This window comes from Falco rusticolus, chromosome 6 (genome assembly GCF_015220075.1).
Source record: "Falco rusticolus isolate bFalRus1 chromosome 6, bFalRus1.pri, whole genome shotgun sequence".
NCBI classification, from domain to species: Eukaryota; Metazoa; Chordata; class Aves; order Falconiformes; family Falconidae; genus Falco; species Falco rusticolus.
Window position 1 is genome coordinate 61663398 of NC_051192.1, and position 25434 is coordinate 61688831.

Below are 25434 nucleotides of genomic sequence, written 5' to 3' on the forward strand. Positions count from 1 at the left end.
ACCCACTACTTGTTCAGTCATGCTGTACCTGTGTAAAAACCCTATATGAATGTTCAAAGACAATTTTTAAAAACTTGAAAGCTACAGACTGACTGATACTTCTATAGCTATTTATGGCTGTAACTGTTCAAAATACTTCCTCAGGAGTGTTCCTTCATCTCTAGTAATTGTTGTACTGGCAAAAAAACTCCAAACCTCCAGGCTGAAGTAACATCCATTTGAGTGCTTAGAAAAACAGCTCTTAAAACTCTCAACCTTCTTTGCTGTCATTGTGAAAGACCTCACATGCCAAGCCATGGGATGCAGGATGCTGTACAGTACATTGGGTCAGGAGACAAGGTGTGGCACCATCTTATGCCTGGGAAACAGGCACATTACATCCTCCTGCAAATATGAACTGAAACAAATTGACCAAATCTTGTGCTTTGATACGCTTGCATTAACCCACTACCTATCTCAAACTTCAGAGACAGTGATGGTACTATTCCACTGCAAAGTATTAAAGATACATATACAATTTCCACTGCCATTGCCACGTTTTGTACCTATTTCCCAACCTGCCATTTATATATGTTCCCAGCCTCTATATACTCTTGGGAAGGAGTCATGTCCATGTGTACCAGTGGAAGGTTTTTTTTCATACTCAATGAACCACAGAGGAATACTCTCTGCTTGTAAGCAGAACAAATATACCACAGCACTACTCACACAACTGTTGTACTGCAGCACAACTTTCTGTCAGACCCTCTCACTTTAGCTAACAGGAATCATTAGAGTTTTAATTTGTTCAGTTCACTTTCGTTTTATATACATTTTTCTTAAGAATTCTATCATCTGAAAGAATCTTAAGATTCTTAAGAAATCTATCCTCTACAGTTTCTTAGTTGATCTGCAGTAAGGGTAGAGATCTAAATCCAGTGAAAACAACAGGCTTTGGGTCAAACCTGACATTCTTTTCAACTGTCTTATGAATGATCTCAGACATTAACCAGGATTTCTGATTATTTTAATTCCTTAAAATATTGTATGTTCCAGTGAAAATTCAACATCATCTCCAAATTACTTTAAGTGTTACAGAAATTTAAGAAAACATTCTCCTCTATAATGCATTTAGTTAATTATACAGCTAGCATCTTGTTCCTCTGGTTTGCCAAGCTTTCATAGTTATCAGTCACATGGCTCCACTAGCAAACAGAACAGATCCTGCAAATTTTCACACTGAAAATTACTCACATTTAAAAACATTAACAATACTGGAACAATGTAATGCTGAAACAATACAAAACACAATGTCAAAAGATTAGCGACTCTCAAACATCCACACAAGTGTTACCTGCTTTGGATGTTAGCTATGCTGGAGGTACAGGGGCTCTTAGTGTGACTCCAAGCGAAGCCAACTTAGACCTCATATGATCTATCAGGTTAAGTATAGGCCCTGTAACCACAGCTATACTGTACTATAGTCTTCCAGGTCTGTTCCTCCACTATGAGTTGTACAGATCAGTTCTGCTGAACTGAGAGTCAATACAGAACTGTTCTAGTTGCTACTACACTGCATTAGCCAGCATTGAAGTCTCCATATCAATTTCTCATCACCTAGGTATCCTACCAGTAAGTCCCACCTTACCTTCTATAATGGGGAATTACCTGTGGAATAAACACAAACACGCAATAATCCAAAAATGCTGAAATACTGCAATTACGAGCTCACAGTAGGATTGAGGTACCCAAGTAGATAGACAAGATAACAACAGATTCCTTTGTATACTACTCCTTTGGCAATTATCCAAAGACTCTAGTAATGTCAGTATCAAGCAACTAAGAAACAAATCCATGTTTTCCTCCAAGGAAAGGTGGGTAAGCAGCTAAATTTGCTTTTATTTGCATCTGGAACATTAAGTTCCAACATAAGAAACAGGATATAAATCAGACAATACAAATGCTGACTCCCTCTGCCCTCGTTATCTGTAGGACTGTTTGTGAACGATCCTTATGTGAGCTGCTTTTTGGTAAGAGCGGTAAATGCACAGCAGAATAGCACCCACCAGAATGAAGCCCAAAAGCAAATATCTTGATATGTGAGTTCAGAAAGGTTGTGAAAATGGCTTGCTCAAAACTCTTCTGCAGAGTAAATTCTATCAGGTGGAGACCCAGCTGTTGATGCTAATACTACTAAACATGATGGTTAAGCAGAACTCAGTTCAGCATGCCTCCTCCAGCTCTGCTGAAATATCTTCTTCCCTTTCCCTGGAGATATGACAAGAGCAGATGACACAGATAAGGTCAATTTTATATAACTGTTTGCTAAAAATGGAAGAATGAGAAGACAAGTATAAAGGATTCCATATTTATTTTAAATTTCACATTCCATGAGCCAGTTTTACAGTACCTACCTTAATACTTAGGAAAGTTCTGTAGCAGACAGTGAAGTTGCTTGTACATATTGATTTTTCTAACATTTAAAAAAACCCAAAACACCCAGGTCTAATATTTGCAAATAGCATGAAATAGTATTAGCAGGCTGGGAACCCATCTGCCTCTGTTTTTTCATTACATAAAATGAGAGGCAGTTATCTGGAGGAGCTACAGACACTTCTACAAACTTTGGATCCTTTTTCTCACATTCTGTTCTTGAGAATCAATTCATCATTACTGCAAGTTTTATTATACATAGTCCAAAACAGCACAGCCATTTAAACAACTTTAGTTTATCAAATGACCCTAACTAAAAAATAGAGGAATGGTTTTTGCATCATTTTGTCATATATTAACATCATTGTACTTTTCAGCTGAGTACATAACAGCTATCAGCTGTGAATATCATATGAACAATGTAAAAAATACTTTCATCATGCTATCACCACACATACTTTAGCGCAGTTTCCAAGACCTCAAAACTTAGCTTTTAACAGAATACTGAGTGTTAAATTGTAAAGGCAAAGGTCCCACAAAATCTATTTTAGCTTAACATTCTGCACATCCAAAATTTGGTGCTGAAATAGCATAGCAACTATATATGATGCTGTTGACTTCTGGAAGAAGAAGTAAAAATTTAAAACAGCGAGCATTTATTATAAAATTACATGATAAAGTACAATTTTTGCTCTTTTTACCTCACAATTTATCAAAAAGCAATTCTGGACTAAAGTCTGCCAGAATGATACTAAATTCTTCAACAAAATTAGAATTCAATTTGACAGGTGTGTAATCTCTGACATTATGCTGAAAGCAATGTTAAAATTTTTATCGTATTTTGATACATTATTCTATAGAAAATAAGCTGGAGAGGAAGAACACTGTAAATATGACATTTTGCCCTGTTTTGACATTTTGTCTTGCTCTGGTTTGAAACCATTTTTGCATGTTATACAACACACACAAAAAGTCTTAGTAGGAAAGGTAATCCAGGACAATAGATCTGCACAGAAAGGAGTACAAATTACAAATAGTAATTTTTTTTAACCATAAAAATCTTAAGACAGCACAATGGCAATTATATACATGACAATCACATTCTCCCTCTCTCTCTCTCTGTTGTGCAAATTTGTTGTATAATCATAATGATTATGGTGTTTATACTTGTAATTATAATGATCAAAGAAAACGGCTATTAAGAATAATTTCTTTGTACCTGAAACTATTTTATACTCCTACAGTGAAAACTGGGCTAGAACTTCAGTGCCTTGGTTTAGAAAAGCCATCTCAGCAGTGTATTAAAGTACTTTAGTAGTATGTTCTCACATTTGATTTTTTTTGGTTTTCAATATCAAGCAAAAAAGCAAACCAGATTTCAAGAATTAAGAGGAAAGGAGCCAAGAGCAAAACAGAAAACATGGTTATGCCACTAGATAAATCCATAATCTGCTTACACTGGAGTGCACTGTGATCACTTTGGGTCCACTGTGTCAAAAAGGACATAGTAGAACTTAAAAAGGTTCGAAGAAAGATGAGAAGGAAGACTGAAAGGATTAACAAACTTCAGGACTATCTAGCTGGCTGGGATTCTTCAGAATAGAAAAGAGGTGACTTAGAAGCATATGCTAGAAGACTACAACATCATGACCGCACATCAAGGGCGCATAAGGACAGGCAGTTCACTGTACATTCACCTATAAAAATTTGGACACTCATTTATATTCTTTTTAATGCCATTATTTCAGGTGGTTGATATTGCTTCATATTTTTCAAAAAAGCTGGGCGTTGTTCTCACACTTGAGTATCGCCCATTGTACACTGTCTCTAGCAGAGAACAATCTCTCATGATCAAGCAAGATTTAAAAGAACAGAGCTCATGTGGCTAGAAGAAAGAATGGAACAGCACTCTAAACAGACAGCACGAACAGTACAAAATGGTATGTCTGAAACACCACAACTAGACATATTGTACCAACTGACATGTTAGGAACAAACTTTTATGTAACAGTAAAATTCTTTCCTTAAAGGGCTGATTTCCACATCTGCCAGCATCCATTTATCCTGTAATTTGTATAAGAGCAAAATTCTTTGCTCAAAATGATGGCTTTTTCACCTCTGCCAGCATCCATTTTCCCTGTAATTACGCATCCAGTATATTTTACACACACATATCACTTGTGCAATAGCAGTAAACTTTTCTTATAAAAGACAGTCTTTTTCCTAGACATTTGATAAAGGCTCTTTCAGAAAAAACGTCTCAGCTTTATAGCATAATTTGAAAGCACAAGGAAGATGCATTCAGAAATGTTAGCCCAAGATCAGCATGCAGGACGTTTAGACTTTCAAATCAAACTTTCAAAATTACAATTTTCTTTGATTCTGAGCAAGGTCACCTCACCTGCCCACCATAGAGCACCTTGGTCTCACTACTGTCCCATATCTCCAATTTTGGGAGGCTTACAATTATCCTAATCTGTTATAACACATCCTAATACATTAATGTTATAATCTCAGCTTTTTTTTTCTAAACCTATATATGTTTCTCATTGTAAAATACAGATAATTCTACTTACTGAACATACAGTGAAAACTTTTCTTGGAAATGCCTTGGATCCCAAAGTACGGCTTATTTTGTTAACACCATTATATGACATTCAGGAAACAGCACTGCATTAGAACTTAACTTTTGAAGACCAAAGAAAAGCATTATATTAAAGGTACCCAAACAGTAGGTCTATGACAGAATATGGAATTAACCATATATGAAGAATTCTAAAGAATTTATCCTATGTAGGGAAACATCTCCATAAGTTCTGAGGAATAATCTTTTTAACTGTTGCTTGTCTACAAGCTAAGACTCAGGAACATGATCTTTGGCTAAAGAAGAGTATGAGTCAAGCCTACATGAAGCCCAGGTCACTTTCAGCCAGAAATACTATTTTTCTTCATTGTCTACTGTGCCAAAAACTGTGAAGAAGAAAAGGGAGGAATAACTGGTTCACATAATTGCAAACCGTGCCTCTACTAGAATTCTGTTATCAAAGTCCTTCCTTTACTTCTAACGCTCTGACTGGTAACTTCTTTCCGTACTCGACATTATGGACTTAGAAACAGTATGTTATTATCTTTTCCCCATCACCCTCTGCATTCATTTAACTATATAGTATATGAATAGCTTCATGAATATATGAATATATAAAAATCTTCCCATTAAGGTGTTTATTTTTACCAAACTACAGCTTTATAAAACTTTTTCTTATTGGTTTTTCCTTTATAACTAATTTTGAAATTCTGCTTCCTTTGAATAAATTCTGCTTATCAGCTTCTTAATTTTTTCAGACAAGCGTCCTAGTATGCTATTAAGAAGCTCTTTTCAAGCAATAGCTATATCCCAGTGATGGATAAAAATAAATCAGGTGGGTAGGTACTACCTGTACATACACGCATATCAACACACACACGGAGTCTTATGCATCCTCAGGCTGAGGCTCAGTTATCAATGCATAACATGACACTAGTTTATATAGCAGTCACCTTCATCAGCTGACATTCATTACTCTACTTGCATGACCTCACAAGAATTTGTACAAAAAGCAAAGACAAAATATGGCCTTTATGCAATAATATGACTTTTACGTTATTCCTATTAGTCACTTTTTCTCTGTATGTCACATTTCAACAGTCCTTAGTGGTAGACTGTAGAAAAGAGTTTATTGGAAAACCCGCACAGATGAAGCCCCTGTCATTAGCACTACTTAATAAGGCAGGCACTCCTGTTCATGTGAGGCTGCAGTTTCACAGCTACATCCAAACACAGAATGTCATTGCTTTGCTATGTCTACATTGCTAAATAACACCAGACCACAGGTCATTCTGTGGCATGTCCATGCTAGCTTTCTTGAACACATATAGTGTCCTATGGTTTTGTGGACATAACCATGACGAGTGGTTTGAGACAGAATTCTAATCAATGCCAGTGCTGTGCTGCAGTTGTCAAAGTGATGCTTTCACAACATGAAAGCTGAAGGGCTGAGAAAAAGTTTTAGTGGGAAAAAAGTCTGCTGGGACAGTATGTGAGGCCCATGCACATTGGGAGTAGTCCCCGGTGCATGCCATTCCCAGACCAGGCCCTCTCTGGAAGCCTATTAATCACCACAGGCCAAAACTGTACCAGGAACCACTCTAATCAAAAGTTCCAGTGCTCAGGCTCACCACAAGCTTGTTTTACCTAGCTCTGCCTTCAAGTCCACGTGCATCCTGGTCACCATTTTCCTTTCTTCCTACTTTCTCTGATTTCTTTTCTATTCTGTGTCTTTTAAAAACTATTCTCTTTAAATGTCCTTCCCAAAAATTATTTACACACTCCACTTCCAACTACTTCTCCTTTCCAAGAACTGAAATATTCAGCAATGAAACAACTAATACTGACACACACTATTAGGCTTTAAAATTATCATTGTTATGAAAGATTAAGAAAATTGCATTTTGCAACTGTGTTGCAGACCCTGAGGCACTACACAGCTGCACATATACCCATGCAACCACGAGAAGAGAGATCATTTTCATTACCTTTAAACTACATAGACTAAGTAAATACCTGAGCAAGTTGAGGATCTGCCTTCTTTATATTAGTAAAGCTTCTACATCAACTCCTCATTTTCTGTGGGTGGATTGTCCAAACTGATTTAAGTCTTGTCGTCCTTGCTCCACGGCTTTGGTTATGCACAACACCACAAAGGGTGGCATGCGGCTCAGACCACTCAGAAGCAAACTTCTTAAGGCTATTCCTGTTCTCCTCACAAACAGGTTCATGTTTTTCATGGGTATTCTTATTAGTTTGCATATTTCAAATGGCTTTTACTTCACCTCTGGTACTCTGTCCCATCATTATGGAGTACCAATGAGAACTGACTGTACAATGTTAGCTCTTCATCTTGCAAGGCAAGTCAGACTAGACAGGAGATACAGCATACATTAAAAGGAATAAGAAGCTGTATGACGGCAGAATGGCCTGAGACATTTCTCTCACTGAACTACATTAAGCCTGCTTTACATTTTTCCTGGCATAGTAAGAGAGTTATTTTAATTTCATTTTAACTGAAAATTTCAAGTGCTTAACCAGCTAAATAAAAACAAGCCCCATTTTAAAATATAGCAATTAAAGGTAAGAACCTTTCTTTTGTAGGGGAACTTACACAGGTTTGTGGCAAAATGTCATTTGAACTTAGGCTGCAACTTCTCTGAGCATGAAACCTGTATTATCCAGCAGCATTTACTTTTCAATTCTTTTCAGATTATTCAAATTCCTGTAAACTTACCCATGGTATGTAACAGGCTTCATCTCTCATTCTTTCTGATTAATTTGTGACAAAACTTAAGATCTCAGACAACACTATGTGTCTAGTTACCCACAATAAAACTTAAGATCTCAGACAACACTATGGGTCTAGTTACCCACAATCAAAACTCTCTTCTGACTGTTAGATCAAAAACTTGCTTAACACCATAGAAGAATGTTTTTTCAGAAATTATTGTAAAATTCACATTTGACTGTTTAATGTAATTATACCATATCATACATACTCATTTTTATATGTGACATAGTTCAGAAGTGAGATTTAAACCATTCTCTCATGATGAAAACAAGCATATGCTTAAGACAAAGAGCTATGGAGAAGTATGGGAATCCAAGAAATAATAAAAGCAACTCACTTCCTCATTTTAGATTTGTTGCATGATGATTCCAGTGGCTCCCCAACTTCTTTTTTCAGGAAAAAACAGTGAATCATAGAAGAGTTTGGGGTGGAAGGGACCTTTAAAGGTCATCTAGTCCCTCTTCCCTGCCATGAGCAGAGACATCTTCAATGAGATAAGGTTGCTCAGAGCCTTGAACACTTCCAGGGATGGGGCATCCAACACCTCTCTGGGCAACCTGTGCCAGTGTTACACCACCTTCATTGTGAAAAATGGCTTCCTTATAGCCACTCTAAATCTACCCTCTTTCAGCTTAAAACCACTACCCCTTGTCCTGTCGCAACAGGCCCTACTAAAAAAATCTGCCCCCATCTTTCTTATAAGCCCCTTTTAAGTACTGAAAGGCTGCTGTAAGGTCTCCCCAGACCCTTCTGTTCTCCAGGCCGAAGAACCACAACTCCCTCAGCCTTTCTTCATAGGAGAGATGCTCCAGCCCTCTGAACACCTTCATGGCCCTCCTCTGGACCCGCTCTAACAGGTCCATGTCTTTCCTGTGCTGAGGACTCCTGAGCTGAACACAGTACTGCAGGTGGGGTCTCACAGGAGTGGAGCAGAGGGGAAGAATCAGCTCCCTTGAACTGCTGGCCATGCCGCTTCTTGTGCAGGTCAGCAGTCAGCTTTCTGGGCTGTGCACGCACATTGCTGCATCATGTCCAGTTTTTCATCCACCAGTACCCCAAGCCCTTCCCTGCAGGGCTGCTCTCAATCCCTTCATTCCCAGCCTGTACTGATACTGGGGATTGCCTTGACCCAGGTGCAGGACCTTGCAGTTGGCCTTGTTGAACCTCGTAAGGTTCACATGGGCTCATTTCTTGAGTTTGTCCACGTCCTTCTGGAAAGCATCCCATCCCTCAGGTGTGTCAGCCATACCACTCACCTTGGTGTCATCTGCAAACTTGCTGAGGGTGCACTCAATCCCACCGTTGATATCACTGATGAAGATATTAAATAGTATTGGCCCCAATATGGACCCCTGAGTGACAGCACTTGTTACCAGTCTCCATCTGGACATTGAGCTGTTGACGTCTACCCTCTCGATACAGCCATCCAACCAGCTTCTCATCCACTGAACATATCAAACCCATCATTCATCAAATCCATATCTCTCCAGTTTGGAGAGAAGGATATTGTGGGGGACCATGTCAAAAGCATTAATAAGTATTTTCAGTACAATTTCTTATTTTTCAGTACCTTCTACAACTTCTGTTCCCTCTTCCTATGCTTTCCAAAGCTGAAGAACCCTTGCCCATCCAGTCTTTCCTATAGAAACTCCCTCCCACCTTCAGTCTTCCTTGTCTCCACTCCAGGACTCCTCAGCCTCTACTCTAAGACCAGAACTGTACACATTATTTAATATATGGGTAGACAGCAGATTAATACAGTGGCAAAACATTGTTTTCCTTTTTTTCTTTTTTCTCCTTTTCATAATTATTAATTTTTTACTTGTCTAACTGCCACTGAGCTTTGACCTAACGACTTTAAAGCCTGTTTCTTGAGGAAGAATGGTTAATTCAGATCACACGGACATTTAGTTGCCATATATATTAGTTTTCATCTTTTTATAACACTAGACATTAGCTTTCATTTAATTACTAGGTCATTAATTCTACTCTAGAATTAGGGATGGAAATCTACAATGTCTGACTTCACATTACAAAAGTTATAATGACTTTTAAAGCAGCTTTTGTCATTCTAATTAGGCTTCTTCTAGACTGAATAATTAGAAAGAAGGCCAGTACTTAAAAATGGATGTTTTAAAAATCATTTTGACACACAAGTGATCTACAGCAGATATACAGAAACATCAGAGAGACAGGCCAGCCCATCTGAATTTGGAAAAGGCAATTTCTGTGCTTCTAAGAATGTCAAATTTTAACTTCTTACTTCAAATGTGAACAATTACAAATATGTACAAGTAGATGTCAGAGGAGGAATCCATTCTCCCATAGCACAGGTTCTCAATTTTTTCAGTAGTTTTTCCAGTTTGTGCAGGGACTACCTCTCCCTTCTGGGCTGACCCAAGCTATACATTTATGCCCCATATTTTTTTTGGACACAGGTATTCATACACAGACGTATTAAGTGGTATTAGAGCATGACCTAGGTGAAAAAATTATTTATTGCTTCTTTTTCTAAGTTGATTTTTAGCCAGATCAGTCCCTTAAATGATTTCACTATATACCACTATATCTATACATGTGGGAATGAGTGGCCAGCAGCAGCAACTGCCTAAGTGATAATGGTCACAGTCATTAGGATTATTATATAGCAAATCTATTTTTAAAAATACATTTTAAAATGGCAGTGGGGAAAGAAAGATTGTTTATAAATTCATATAGCAGAAAGTTCTGCATGAGTGTCCATTAGAGATAAATAAAGAAGCAACTCCGCAAAGCCCAAAGACTGTCTGGAAACCTTTATGAGATAATTACATTTTTCTCTGGTTTCCTTGACTTCTGTCTTCTTATCCTTACCTATAAATTATGCATTTGTGACACAACAAAATACGCCTTTGGCTCGCAAACAGCCGTGACCTACCTATTCATTAGCTACGTCTAATATCTAAGCCACTGCAAAAGTATGATAATTGTAGACATGGATAACTTCTGACAAAAATTTGAATTCATCTGTTTAGCCATAGGATCAGAATTTAACTACAGGATCAGGATCTCACTTCTGCAAACACTCCCCCTTTTGTGTGGAGTTTGTCCTTCTTCACTAATTGGAAATGTTCTCTTGTGTAAAGCTAGGGATGGACATGTTTGCAAAATCAGGATGCAGCTATGACAAGAAAAGATGAGATGTAGTAAGAAAGAGGATAAAATATTACAGAAGGTGCAATACTTTGTTTTCCATGTTTTTACTGCAGATTAAACAAGCTGAAGTATTAATGTCAAGATCCATTCTCTGAAAAAGAACAACATTTACTTTGGATCTCAGTGTAGTAATGAATATTAATAAAACCATCTAGCTTCTCTGGGGCCACTCAGGCATGCCAGCAAAACTGTACCTCTTCATCTTCTTTACCAGAAGAGGATATAGGAATAAGTAACAGTGAATCACCCAGCAGCCCAACATACCAGTTTTCAAGTGCAATATCCATCTAAATAAATAACAATTATCCCAGCACATCTGTTACTTTGTTATTTAGTGTAGCAACATTGATATTATTATACATATTCTTCTAGCTAAAGTTAACTCATCCATTTGTATCAAAGTTTTCTCTTTGGTCCTAAATTACAATAAAATAAAACATAGTAAAGAAACACATTCTCCTTAAACAGTTTCATTTCAGACTTTTAAAAACACATCACACTTACATTTTTAGCTATATTTAAAGATGTCACATAACTATGCACTTAACAAATCACAACTACAATTTCCTCTTTCTAAGAAAGTTTCATTGAAACAGCCACAGACTTCTTTTATTCTTAATACCTACATTACCACCTAGCTTAAGATCTAATATTGAATTCATATAGTTTTCTTAAGACAATAATGCAGTTATGTATATTGATGTAGCCTAATATATTAGTAAAGATTTCAAGTATATTCTAATAATATACTTTTAGCAAAATGAGTGCAGCAATGAACCCTAAAGGCTGTTTTTATTAATATTCTTAGAATCTGATCCATAGCCAGAAATCCTACTTCGCCCTCAAACCTGCAAAGAACGATTTTTACATTGAGCCTACTTAGTTCAGAAATGACAGCAGTATTGCATAGTGACATAGGCACTATCATTGGTTCTGAATCAACAAAAAACCCCAGTTTGATTGACAGGAATCAGAGAAACAGGCCCATTTCTAGGCTGACTTCCTCTCTGTTGCTACCTATTTTAGGCTTAATGAGCTCTCACATGGCTGGGGCCCCAGATTATTACCCTGGATCACCACTAAAACTTGCAATATCTCTTTGTAAAATTGGGGATTTAAAGAGCTCTGATCTCCAAAAAGAAATCCAAAATGACAAGAAGCAAACAATGTTTTTTGCACAGGCAACAATAGAAAATACTCATAACAAAGTTCTTTTCTCATACAATTTTCAGAATAGATTTTTTTTTTTTTTTTTTTTTTGCATCTAGCACAAAGAGACAGCTAGAAATGGTTATTCCTTTACCAGCATGCAAAAAGAGTGAACAGGCAATACAAGAGCTAAAATATATTAGGTACGGGCTTTGTTTGATACCGTAACTTTTATTTGTTGATGAGGTAAGCAATCCATCTTGAAAATGATGGCATATCTCTTCCAGACACCAAAGTCAATGTTTTAAGCATGAGCTACATCAAATATCAGCTCATTCTTTCACTTTAAAGATATCTCAGCACATACAACCCATGAACGAAAAAAAACCCAACTTCTTTGCAAGTGTTAAAGAAAGGCAGGGAGTTATTTTTTTCCATTTTCTCAGACAGGCTCTCTGTAATATGTCAAAGCAGGCAGAAAATGAACTCTTTAAAAAGCTCTTATTACATATATATTATGAAAAAAACATTAAAATTGATTCTTGGATGTGTAACGCATAATTTATAGCCTTCACTAATACACATTTTTAAAAACTAATAGGTTGTTTTACAGGTTAGTGCAACTTTCTTGCTGAATTAATAGCACTAGCATAGGACAACTTGCTTTCTCAGCTTTCCCAATGTTTTCCTGAAAAGAGGCCCATTACATGGCAGGGGGCAAAGGACAGGCCTAGATAACACTGTTTAGACATTTCTTTGATGTCCACAGGCATCATCCTCGACAACTGACCACTAAAGACAAAAGAGCACTCAGGCTGCTGGAAATCCCAGCCATTCTTCTCACCACCTTTTGATATCCCAAGGCTTCTATACCCTGACCTCTGCACTCTGACATCCTCATTTGAAGGATGGTCAGCCATGTCAAAAATTCTTCCCAAATTTAGCCAATAAACTAAGGATTTCTTTTGCTTTTCATAATTGCTTTGTGTATGGATGTACAAGTGGGAACACTAAGAAGATTTTACAAAAAGAGTAGAAGGAAAAGTGTCCACGAGAAAAAACTTCCAATTTTCTGGTTTTTAAACCATTCTCAAACACTTACTTTCGTTCACAAACCACTCTGTCTAAAGCTTCTTGATGATACCACACTGTGCACACATATCCACAGTATTTCTACCTAGTCTGTGTCATACAGAATTCCACTTCTAACATGCAGATGTTGTTTGCTAATGTATTTCACTCAAACTTGCACAACTTAAATTGTGTGCATACCGTAGTTTAAGGACTGATTATCAATTTCTATATGTTCATATTATAAAAATAAATGTAATTTTAATGTTTTTCAAAATGTTTTCCTCCCTACACATGGTGTGATTGGCAATTGGATCATTTTCCCGTTGCCTTCAAGACTATTTGGAGAAAACATTTTCCACAAAACTATCGGAGATGACCATGAGTACTTTTAATCAAGCAGTTTCATTTTCCCCTTTTCTGAAGGATTAAAATTGAACAAAATAGTCAAATAGAAATAATACACATCTAGCCAAGACACTGGGAGTGTCCTAATACGATTAACAACACAAGACATTCCCTACAGATTTAAACATTTTCTGCACAAGCTCAGCCAGGCAAACACCTAGAGAAACACCCTTCTCCCCTTTATTATTATGGGAAATCCTGCTGAAAACCCACTCGAGATATGTAAATGATATCCCATATCTAGGTAATAAGTCTAACAAGAAAAACTTAGTGATGACCAGTAAGTATGTATGAATTTGGAGTTCAGCCAAAGAAATCTATATTCAGTCTCGTGCTTTGAGAACCACCTTTGTTACGCACCACTAAAACATCTTCCTGCCATGAAGTTCTGTTGCTGGGAATGAAGACAAAGTCTGATCCAAGATTTGGTGTATTTCACAGTATACGCTCTTCTAAACTAACTTTAATTGGAAAATCTATGCCCAAGCAGTAAACTGTTTTGCACTGATTTTTTTTTTAAACTGGCATTAATAGAATTTTTTTCTACATTAACAATATTCCTTCTAATTTATAAGTCAATGATATATCAGTGATAATGCAACAAAGAAAGCATACATGCCAACATTTTTAAGATGAAACTATTAATCATTTATAATGCAAACACTGGGATTTATAATGCTTGTTTTAAAGCCAATTCTAAATCACCTAATATTATCTACTCAGCTCAGCCAATGCTTATTTACTTTAATGTAGGTGTATATCAGAAAAGAGCAAAACTGAATTCACAAAAGGAATGGAGTGTGATTAGAATAACCAAGAATCTTGCTGTCTTTAGAAACTCTCTTTTTCTCTATATTAATTTACCGCCATAAAAAAAAAAAAAGGCATATACTAACAAAAAGAAGAAAAGAGGGGGGTTTGAAGTTTTAAGGTTCAAGAAGTTCTCAGAAAAAAATGCTGATGACAGCCATACAAAGGCTGTTAGAATTGACCTTACTAGTTTTGGTGGGTTTTGAACTGAAACCCTGAGCATTTTTGCTCAGTGTTTACTGTCGTTATTTTAAAAATAAATTGCATGTCTTTAGACAGAACAGGGGACTTGACTCTGAATCATTAAGACCCCTCAGAGCAGCTCCAGCATGAATGTAAAACAGATAAAATTAAACCAGGGTAAAAAAACCTCTGCTGAACCACAGGTCTGTAGATAGTTTCATTTAACTGAATCCTGACCATGGATAACATAAAATATACCCAAACAGGCAATATATATATGAACTTAAGTCACATCTATATAGCAACATGAAAAGCCTAAAAGATCAGTGGTGTAAATTCAATGCACATAAGGCCATCAAAAAATCTTCCAGTTCGGGCAGCATCCACTGAAAAGATTACAATCACTTTTATAGAGGCTCATTACTGCTCTGATGTTGGAAATTATTGTCCTGCCACTTTTACCCACACTGTTGCTCCTGTAAGCAATCCCTGATCTTCTTTAGTAAAAAAAGTTGAAACTGTTAAAAAAATAATCTTCACCACCTCCATTCATTTCAAGCAGAACAGATTAGGAGCCATGAACAGGAGCAGCTCGGCTGGCTGGGTCACCTGTAATAACCTCTGACAGAAGTGCAATAATGAGGTACTAGGGGCAGTAACCTTCTCAGCCAGCTGCAGTCGGAAGATGATGTGTGAATAAAGCCTTAATAAAACACTAGATTTTCATGTGCATGTCTTTTTATACATGGCCCTGAATGTAGGCAAATTCTGTGGCTGCAGTTACACTTAATTCTGGTGTAGGTAGGAGATTGAATAGATTATTCCTTTGCAGTCGTGTTATTTGTTAGGCTATTCTTCCTCTGTTGCATCAACTTCATTAGGAGTTGCCAGACTTTCATCACATAACCTAACACACACAACTGTGTAAGCAATTTCTATTTGGATATATCAAAAGATGCACCTTAAAAACAAAAATGTGTTTCATCCTGAATCTACAGAAGCACACAACAGAAAAAACAAACCTGAGGGAAGCTTTCCATGCAGATTAAGACCTCATATGCAAAATTTACAGGGATCATTCAAACACGTAGTAAGATTTAGCTTGAATTCAAGATAGCCTTTTTTCTGTAGAAAGTGAACGCGCTGCCAAAGAAACCAAATTACAAGTAAAAGCAATGCCACCTAGCAGCAAAAAGACTGTGAAGCAGTATAACTAATTTAAAATGGGGATAGCACCATCCATAAAATTTTGCTTTCTTGCTGCCATCCTACACACCATTACTTCGCATCCAGACTGTCAACATGACCTTACACCCTCTGCTGCTGGAAGTATATAGCCTAGGAAGAGATGCCTGGCCTTTATGTCAAGGGATGGAGAATCACTTGCGTTCCCACTGCAGGATCATGTTCACATCATTTGATGCTTGGCCAAAGCGTCTTTGGGCTTCTGTTGGGCCTCCATGACCCTGACATAACTATTTGCGTGTGATCTTTCCCCCAGTCAGTTTAATTCAATTATTATGCAGGCTGCAGCTTTTATGAGAGAAACACTGTTGGCATGGAACTAAAAGGATGTGATATGTGAACTGGGATGTTGCATCACATTACACACAGGGTAAGAAACCTACTTAAATAGTATTAGAAAATTCTGTGGGATTAAGAAAGTCATAAATAATTGTGTCATGCATTTGCCTAGCGGGAGCAGTCTTTGAAACACATTAGCTCCAGAACAATGCTTAAATTTTGCCTTGCAGGGAAATCGTTGAATTACTGTAAAAGAGAACCCAAGAGAGGACACCATTCAGACAGCAAACATCATCAGTGAGCTGGAGCTGGAGAATGAACTGAGAAGCTAAGTCACCTGCCCTACTTGCCGCACTTTTTCATACCAACTGATACTCCCAGTTGCATCCCTCAGCTGCCTTTGGCTTCCGCTCATGCATACGAAGTGCTGGCTGCATAACAGAAAGAAAAGTACTAAAATAAGCATGAGAATGTGTCAGGAAACTTTACTGCATAAAAGAAAACAAGACACACACAAGAAAAGACATATACTAACGTCTATAGAAGACTATACAGTCACCACCTGAGATTTTACAGATGTTAATATTTTAATTCATGTGAAAACGAAAAAGGTAGACTGACCTGTTTGAGATTGCAGGGATCCTTTAAGGCACAGTAATAATGAAATGCTAAAAATGCATAGGTATAACAAAGCATTTGCATTTTCACGGATTATAAATCTGCTACCTAGCTTTTTAATAAGCGCATCTTTTTTACAAAATATTGCAGTATTAAATTCATTAGAAGACCTGCATTATAGCTGGAGAATACTATCATTTTCAATGCACTTTAACAAATCAGCCAATCTGTTGATAAAAATACGTATCTAATTCGATATATACAGTACATGGAATAAACCCCTTTCCCACATGGGAAGGCAGCCCATTAGATAGATATGGCATCCATACAGGAAAATCCATATGGATAGCAATGTTATGGCTTGATTACTCAGATGAATGGGAGCACAAAATTAATCAGATGAAGCAATATTCTAGATCATACAAAACACACATGAATAAAGCTATAAAAATATATGGCAGGAGCATAACAGAAAAAAAAAGATCAGTGGTGAGGCCAAAGATAGGTGCACTAAAGACTAGCAGGTTCATTAACCAAAGAGCCTCATTAACACAGCTATCTGAACTGATATGAACAAGACCAGGTTTTGCATCAGCAAACTGACTCCCTGGTTAATAATCCCAAGGAAAAGACACCTGACTGTACTTCCCTTCTCTTCTGTCACTAGCACTAGGTATATCTTCCCAGAAAACAACAATGCTGCCTGTTTTATATTTGTTCCTCCTGTTATTTCTCTGAATGGGAGCCCTTTTTCTCTTTTGTATTAAACCTCTGCATGTGACCATTAAATTGGAAGACATAGGATTGTCAGTATAAAGATTGTTGGTAGACAAGTACATGAAATTAATAGATTGCCTTTCAAAAATCCCGACTGTGACTCTTGCAGCCCACCAAGAATCGTTATCAAAATGTACTTATATATTATAGTATACAGAGGGGTTATTTTTTTACAAAAAAGAAGATTATGATTAGGTTTGATAAAAGGGGAAGGAAAGAGCAGATGAATCAAAGAAATGTAGAGCACGAGGTTGGAAACACAGTTTGTAAGACAGAGACTGTGGTGAAGTCTTGGTGCAAAGTAACCTAAGGTCTCTTACTTCTTTATTAAAGCCTCACAGACAAAGGTTTTTAGTCATAGGTAACCACGACAGAGCAGCTAAGCTGTGGTAACTTATATATCCATAACATATTTTGTCCATTTAGGATGTAAACCCTTGTTCCATGGTTCAAGCTGGGGCCATGTGAACTTCAGCAGCAATATTAGTACTAATGTTCATCAGTGAGCTAGCATAAGCAAATGGAAGATATTCTAAAAATGGAACTTTTGATAATTTCATGCTTGGAGAAAAAACGCTGGTTGCTTTTTCTAAGTTACAATACTATGAAATTTACAGCCGACTGTTCAAAGGTGGTCAAGATACAGTAACATTATAGGACAACTTCTCTTTCATACAGAAAAAAAAAAAATTCACTGTCATTTTAAGGACAAACTTCCCAAAGGCAAGACAACAAGATGAGAGGTCAAAGAGTTATAGCAGATGGAGTTACATCAGGTTGGCAGCCAGTTGCCAGTGGCTTCCCAGGGTTCAATTTTAAAGCCAGTGTTTCTTAATGTTTTTATAAATGATCTGGACACAGGAATCAAACCAAATGTACATAAAGTTTGCCAACGATACTAAACAAGGAGGAGCCACTACGCTAGGAGGCTTGAGAGGCCTTGCAGAGAGATCCGAGTAGCCTGTAGAGCTGGGCAATGACTGATCACGTGAAATTTAACAAGACCAATTACGGGATTCTCCACCTGGGACAGGGTAATCCTGGTTATATGTACAAACCAGGAGACAAGAGGCTGGAGAGCAGCCCTGCAGAAGGAGATCTGGGAGTCTAGGTTAACAGCAAGTTGAATATGAGTCAACAGTGTATCCTGGCAGCCAAAAGGGCCAACTGGGTCCTGGGGTGCATCAAGCACAGCATAGCTAGCTAGTTGAGGGAGGTGACTGTCCCACTCTACAGCGCACTGGTGCAGCCCCACCTCAAATGCTGTGCACAGTTTTGGGTGCTTCAATATATGGACATCAAACTATTAGTGTGCCCAGAGTAAGACGACCAAGATGGTGAAATGTCTTGAGGACAAGGAAGTGGCTTGAGGAGTGGCTGAGGTCACTCTTGCAGAGGAGAAGGCTGAAGGGTGACTCACAGTAGTCTACAGCTTCCTCAAGGGGGGCAGTGGAGGTGCTCATCTTCTCTCTCTGGTGAGCAGCAACAGGAGACAAGGAAACGGAATGAAGCTGTCAGGGGAAGTTCAGATTGGGTATTAGGAAAAGGTTCTTCACTAAGAGCATGTTCGGTCACTGGAACAGGCTCCCCAGGGAAGTGGTCATGGCACCAAGCCTGTCAGAGTACAAGGAGCATGTGGATGATGCTCTTAGTCATATGTTTTAGTTTTAGGTAGTCCTGTGAGGAGCAGGGAGTTGGACTTGGTCTTTATGGGTGCCTTCAAACTTGAGATATTCTATGATTTTATGATTTTACTATATAGCTTCTTTCCTTTATCCAGATTTCCTCTAAAGAGCTTCATAAACAAGAAAGTGTAGGATATGATGGCTCTCCCACAAGTATTACATAAAAAGAAATGGACCTTCAAAGAGTCTGCTATCAATTTCTCCAGACATTACAGATAAACGTCTGGGAATCCACCAGAGTAACCTGAACCTGCCATATATGGCTGCAGAGCAACACCCAATATTTATTGATGAATTCTGAGGCCTGATACCAAAATTCAGTAAAAGTCAGAAGGATCTAACCAGTCGTTCAGGCCTCAGCTGTTCAAATCTGTCAGTAGCTGTGCATTGCCATGCTGACTTGAAGCAACAGTATACAGCATCCTCCTCAGTTGTAAGAATTGAAACAGAGGATTTACCAGTATCAAACTCCACAATATAATCTTCCTTGCCTAGGATATAAGGAGACTGACTTTACTATCCTGAAATCTGGATACTTAAAATTTATTTTTTAGTCTCCCTAAGACCTAGACAAGCACTGCTAGACGAAAATGAATTGTCAACTAATTCAAAATTCACTTTCTAAGCAATCCTTTAAATGGCAAGAGGGAACACATCCCAGTACCCTCAGATTATAGAACAGACAGTAAATTCCACAATAATCCATCCACCATATTGTTCTCCTTGTGGAGCTGCACTGTTTCACATTGTGGAAGCCTATTTGCCCCTGGGAAATGGGACTGAAGTATTAGTGGAAGACCAGAGTTTTCCAGTGCCTCCGATTCTGCACCCAGATTTGCTTCACAGAATTTAAAGAGATTTCTCCAGGTCTTTGCAAGCTCTTCTAAATACAGAACATGCACTGTACATTACTTTTTGCTCAGCCACCCTCTCACATGACTAGGCCTGGTCAGTATCTCATGGCCTCCACCATGCTGTGCCAGACATCACACGCATGGAATTGTACTGATTCCCTAGGAAATACTCTTTCTAAATGGTCTTTCAGATGGGGACCCCACTGTGAGGCAGAGTACTACAGTACATCACCAAGATTCCTCTCGTGTTCTTCCAGTATCGTGTGAACTTCAAAGCAGGAGATACTACAATGCTGCACTCTAAGTGTGTAAGATGCTTGTATCATAGCTGGGGGGCTGGATATTGGGTCAAACATTTGTCTCATGCTGAGAAGACAAGACTTATCTCCTTTCTTTTAAGGCTCTCTTGCTTCAAGGCCCTTCTGAGCAGCAGAGATATACTTACCATTGATGTGAACACTACGCTCTTCTTTACACAAAAGATGACAAATGACAAAAAATGGGGGAGAAATAGTAGAACAAGGGGGAAAAACACCAAAGTGTATAGCAACATATATACCTGTTGACAGAAGATATTAAACTGAATAAAATGATAGAACTTAAAACTACTCATCAAAGTCTAATATATTCTAACAAGTCTGAACTGGCTGGCATCTAGATGCATTTCCTCCCCAGATGGCAGGAATGACTGAGCCAAATTTACATCTGTATGTCTATGCATATCTCCACAGCATATTTATGCATGCATTTTGAACAATTAGGGGCCAAATAATTCACAGTTCCATCTACACAACAATGCCACTGAAATCTGGATCCCTCACTTAACTTGAGCATCCATTGCAGTCAAGTAAGTCACAAATGTTTTCTTTAAAAACAAATGTATTTACACCGTATATCAACCATTTCATTACCTGTGGGGTGAAAAAAATGAGAATAGCTGTCAGATTAGGATGAAACAATCTTTACAATTTTTCAGCAACTTCCAAATCATTCTTGCGTTCAGAAATATTTTCACTACTGTTATTACAAGTAGGGTCCTGAATTATTACACCATTGATATTTACAGTTTTATCTACCACACTATGTGTATGGTTTGACAACTCTGTGTGTGAGGTATTAGTTTGCTGCTTTAATCTCTACTTCATAGAGAAAGTGGGAGAGTAAGAGATTTTGAAAATGTGGTTCCAAATCAGAAAGGACTATAGTCTCCTTTTTTAATGCACTAAACTTCTTGCTGACAGAAGCAAAACTGGTGCTGCTAAACTTGTCTATACACACATTCAAGTCCTCTTACAGCTGGTACACAGACCTAGTAGATGAGGACTTGGACGATGAAATCAGAAATGCAGTCATAATCATTAGAAACTAGCTTATTATTTCAAAGCATTGTATAATGACACTAGAACTTCACAGGACAGGATCAGATTTTTATTTTAAATAAATGTTTATCCTTGGAAAAGGGATAAGAAACGTTGTGGACATAAAAATTTCCCATCTCATAAGGTGAAATCTATGTAATTTCTCCCTGTTATAGAAACAGAAGACCTAGTCCCGCCCTTTCCTACTAAGGAGCTCTAAAAACTAAGACAGCTAGGTCAAAATCAAGAATATGTTTTGCTAGCAACCATTTAAAACAACATAAAAAGTGTTAAAAGAATCAATAGGCTAAGTATCAGGATGAATTCTCCTACCTATAAATACATCTTTGATGGCAATTCTTTGTCAGTACTGCCTATTTTTATGACTGTGATGAGAATATACTTTCTACAAATAATCTTTCATTTTCATCTACTGCATAATTATATAAAATATGCCTCCAACATCATTAAAAATTGCTTTTAGTACATAAAGTACAGCTGTGCTGTTTAGCTAGCAAAAGGATATTTTCTTCCTATAACACTCAATCAGTATTTATATTTTAAAGCATTTTTTTCTAAGATACACAATGTCTAAACAGCTATTTTCTTTTATTGTTTCTTCAGAAATACACCACTGGCTATGTTACTTCTTAGACTTCCTTTATTCCTCAAATAAACATTCAAGCACAAAAGGCAACACATGGAAAATGGCAAATGAAGGAAAACTGAAAATCAAACCAATGTTCTTTGAAATACTTAAGTGTAATTATAAAGGAACAGCCACAAATACCCGCAAAATGAGCATGACACATTTAAATTTCCTTACTAAAGTACAGGGTCTCCTGCTACAGTCTGTGTGAGAGAAGTTTTGAAGAGTTAGTCAGATTTGCAGACTGAATCGTTAACCACAGTCTAAGTAGAAAAAAAAAGTAAAGAATTTTCAGTTCAAAGATGCAATGCTTTCCCTGTGCATGTGCATAATACACAAATGCAGTCGCGTTTTTGTCTAAGTAGAGATATTTGTATGTAGATTTTGGTTGTTATTAGTTACACTAGCCTTTTATGCCTCTTCATGTAACTTTTATTCACATGAAATAAACCCCTGGTTGTGCCTGATCTCAGCTGAGAGTAAGTAAATGCTTTATTTTGTTTAAGGGTGAAAAAAGGAGTGACAGATCACTTACCATTTGCTGTGCAGACTTTGTATTCATTAGAAGAGCCACAATCAATAAGAACCAAAACCAATTTTTCCTTAAAGATGATTATGCCCAGCACCACTAGAGTGTTTAGGAGTCTGACAGGCTTTCATTTATTAACATGAATCACCTTTGAAAGTTTACAGCTTCCTAATCCAAATTTAGCCTTACAGAATGCAAGCTGTAAAATGCTCCTGTTTTGTGATACAAAACTATACCATTTTTCTCATGGTTACTTTTACATTGTGTAAGTTGCATAAGTTTCAAATGCAGAAAAACTGCAAATTACAAACTAATTTGCTACTTTTCACATTTTATAGAGCAATCTCTTCTAGGTTTTGAGGGCAACTGTTTTTTCTTACTTTTTTTTTTAAAAAAAAGAGAAACTATGGAAGCCGTTAGGTTTTTATACTGAATATGTTCTTTTAGTTTAACAAGAAAACCAGAAATTAAACCATTGTTTTAAACTTATTGCACATTAGAAAACTCTTTCCTTAACTTTGTGCATATTATGCAGAGTATTATTGAGGCGTTTTAAAATCTAACAGATTCTGAACTATGGTATCCAAAGACAGACTCGCTTAACAAAGTATTTAAATATATACACAAATAGACAACATATTTGAGACCTAAGTGAGAAGAAAATTTCTGCAAAACTGTATAGTCACAGCACCAAGGAATATAGACATTTTTAACACAAAATAAATGAAGCATTGCTTCAAAACCATTGTGCCTAACAGATTCACAAAGCAAAGACGATCACAGTATAAGTGAAATTCCAACCCTAAATCATTCTGTCCTACGCTTGTGCTTATAAGATCTTCTGTCAGGAGCTAATCTCACGTGACAGGCCTGATCCAAAGCCATTTGAAGTCAATGGAATGTCTCTTCCTGACTTCAGGGAGCTTTGCATCCAGCTCTTATAAACTTCAACAATACAGTTCATAGAAGGTTGTTTTAAGAGAACAATAGTTAAGCATTGTCTAAGTAGGAAAGAATGTTAGCTCAAATGGAATTTACCTGCAGCAGTAGACTTGTTAGGTTTGTTTTGTTACTGTTTTTTTATGCACATAACACAGTTAAACCTTTCCAAACTGAGAACATTCCGTTTCTTTAGCAGAAGCCAGAGAAAATCAAAACTGCAGTCAAATACAGACACAAAAAATAATTAGGCAATTTTGTATGTAGTAAGCTTAGATTTTCTAAATAAACAAAAGACCACTTTTAAGGCCTCAATTAATTTAAGGTTTTCTTAGACAGCTGTACATTAAGAATAAGACAGAACAAGAAGTTTCAAAAATATATCAGGCATTCCTGCAGTTAACAAACAAAAAGATAAATTAAAAAAATAAAACTAGTTGTGTAAGCAAGGGGGTAGTATGACAGGAAAAGAAGTTATTTTGGTTTTTCTTTTTTAATAAGATTCTCTACTGACTGAAGTAAATTTCAAAGCTACAGCTGACAACTACCAAGCCTGATAAGGAGCCCAGTCAGACTGTTATTTATTGTTTGAAAATAATAACAGAACTGTAAGCCCTGAAACAGCAATTAACTTCATTGTAAAAGCTGGTGAAAGAACAGTCCCGTTGCTGTGGCTATTCTCTGTTTATAAGAAAAATGGAGCAATAATGAAGTAGACTAGTACAGAACCTGATGCTGATCCCAGGTACACCAGTACCAGTAAATTTACACTGATGAAAAGTCAAATCAAAATCAGGTCCACCAACGCCAAGTTCCCCAAGGCAACAGAGCATGGTGGTTCTAACTTCCTCACTCACACATGAAATCAAGTCACTACAGCTATTTTAGTTACTAGTGTGGAGATGAAAACACAGAAACTTCCAATTAAGCACAAATATTCCACAATGTCCACCTTGGGATACTGACTCTATGTTTCACAGTGAAAAAAAGACATTAAATCATAAAGACTTATTCATGATACATACAAGCCACTGTTAATTTTCTTTGTAGTTAGTTCAACATGTTTAACAACAAACACTGACATTACTGGCATTATTAGTTAATAATTTTCCGAAGGGTCTATGAGTTGTTAGAACAAAACCAAGGTAGCTCATATGTCAAAAAGTAAAGTAAATTAGACAAAGCACAATGAAAAAGCAAACATCAATTTCTCCAATGTATAGATACTACACTTTCTGTCTCCTTCATCTAAACAGTATTGGCAACTGAAAGTAAACCAATCACTTCATAAATATACCTAACCAAACTGCTGACTTTTTAGGCTGAGCAGGTGAATCAAACATAATTACAAATTTCATCTCATGCCAGTACAAAATTACTTTTTTTTTTTTTTTCAGTTGAAATGAAACAGTATTTCTCAGGTCTAGCATACCTTGTTTGGTATCATCAATATTTTCTTACAGTAATTGTTAAACAGACCATTTTGTTAAACTCAAAAAGACCCCAAACATTTCATTTGGGTGTTTTGACCTCTTTTCTCCTTGTTGCTATTAAATGCATTTCTGAACTGAAGCATTGCCCTAAAATGAAAAATCAGCCTTTCATGTAAGAAAGTCAAAACAATATGCAGACTCTAGTTTTATATTTTTTCTTCTGAAATGCACAAATTAATTGTTTTATTCACTCCAGAACTACATTTGGGGTAAAGAAACCATTCATATATTTTGTTAAGCCTTATTTTGCCAGATACCAGAGCACTTGCTTTTATAGTTCTACCCCGTTCTCTCCTCGTTGTACACAGGCAGTTGGAACACAAACTGCTGAGTATTGCTAGCTGGTATCCTAATTCCCTCAGACCTAATCTGCTCCCTGCTTCCTCCGTTCTTGCTGCTGCT

The 25434-nt window shown here is 37.1% G+C and overlaps 1 protein-coding gene across 1 annotated transcript in view; it reads right to left on the bottom strand.

Moving 5' to 3' along the window:
* The window catches only part of GREB1 (growth regulating estrogen receptor binding 1), a 108971-nt gene that overhangs the window by 83257 nt on the left and 280 nt on the right, over positions 1 to 25434 (bottom strand). The window lies entirely within an intron of this gene.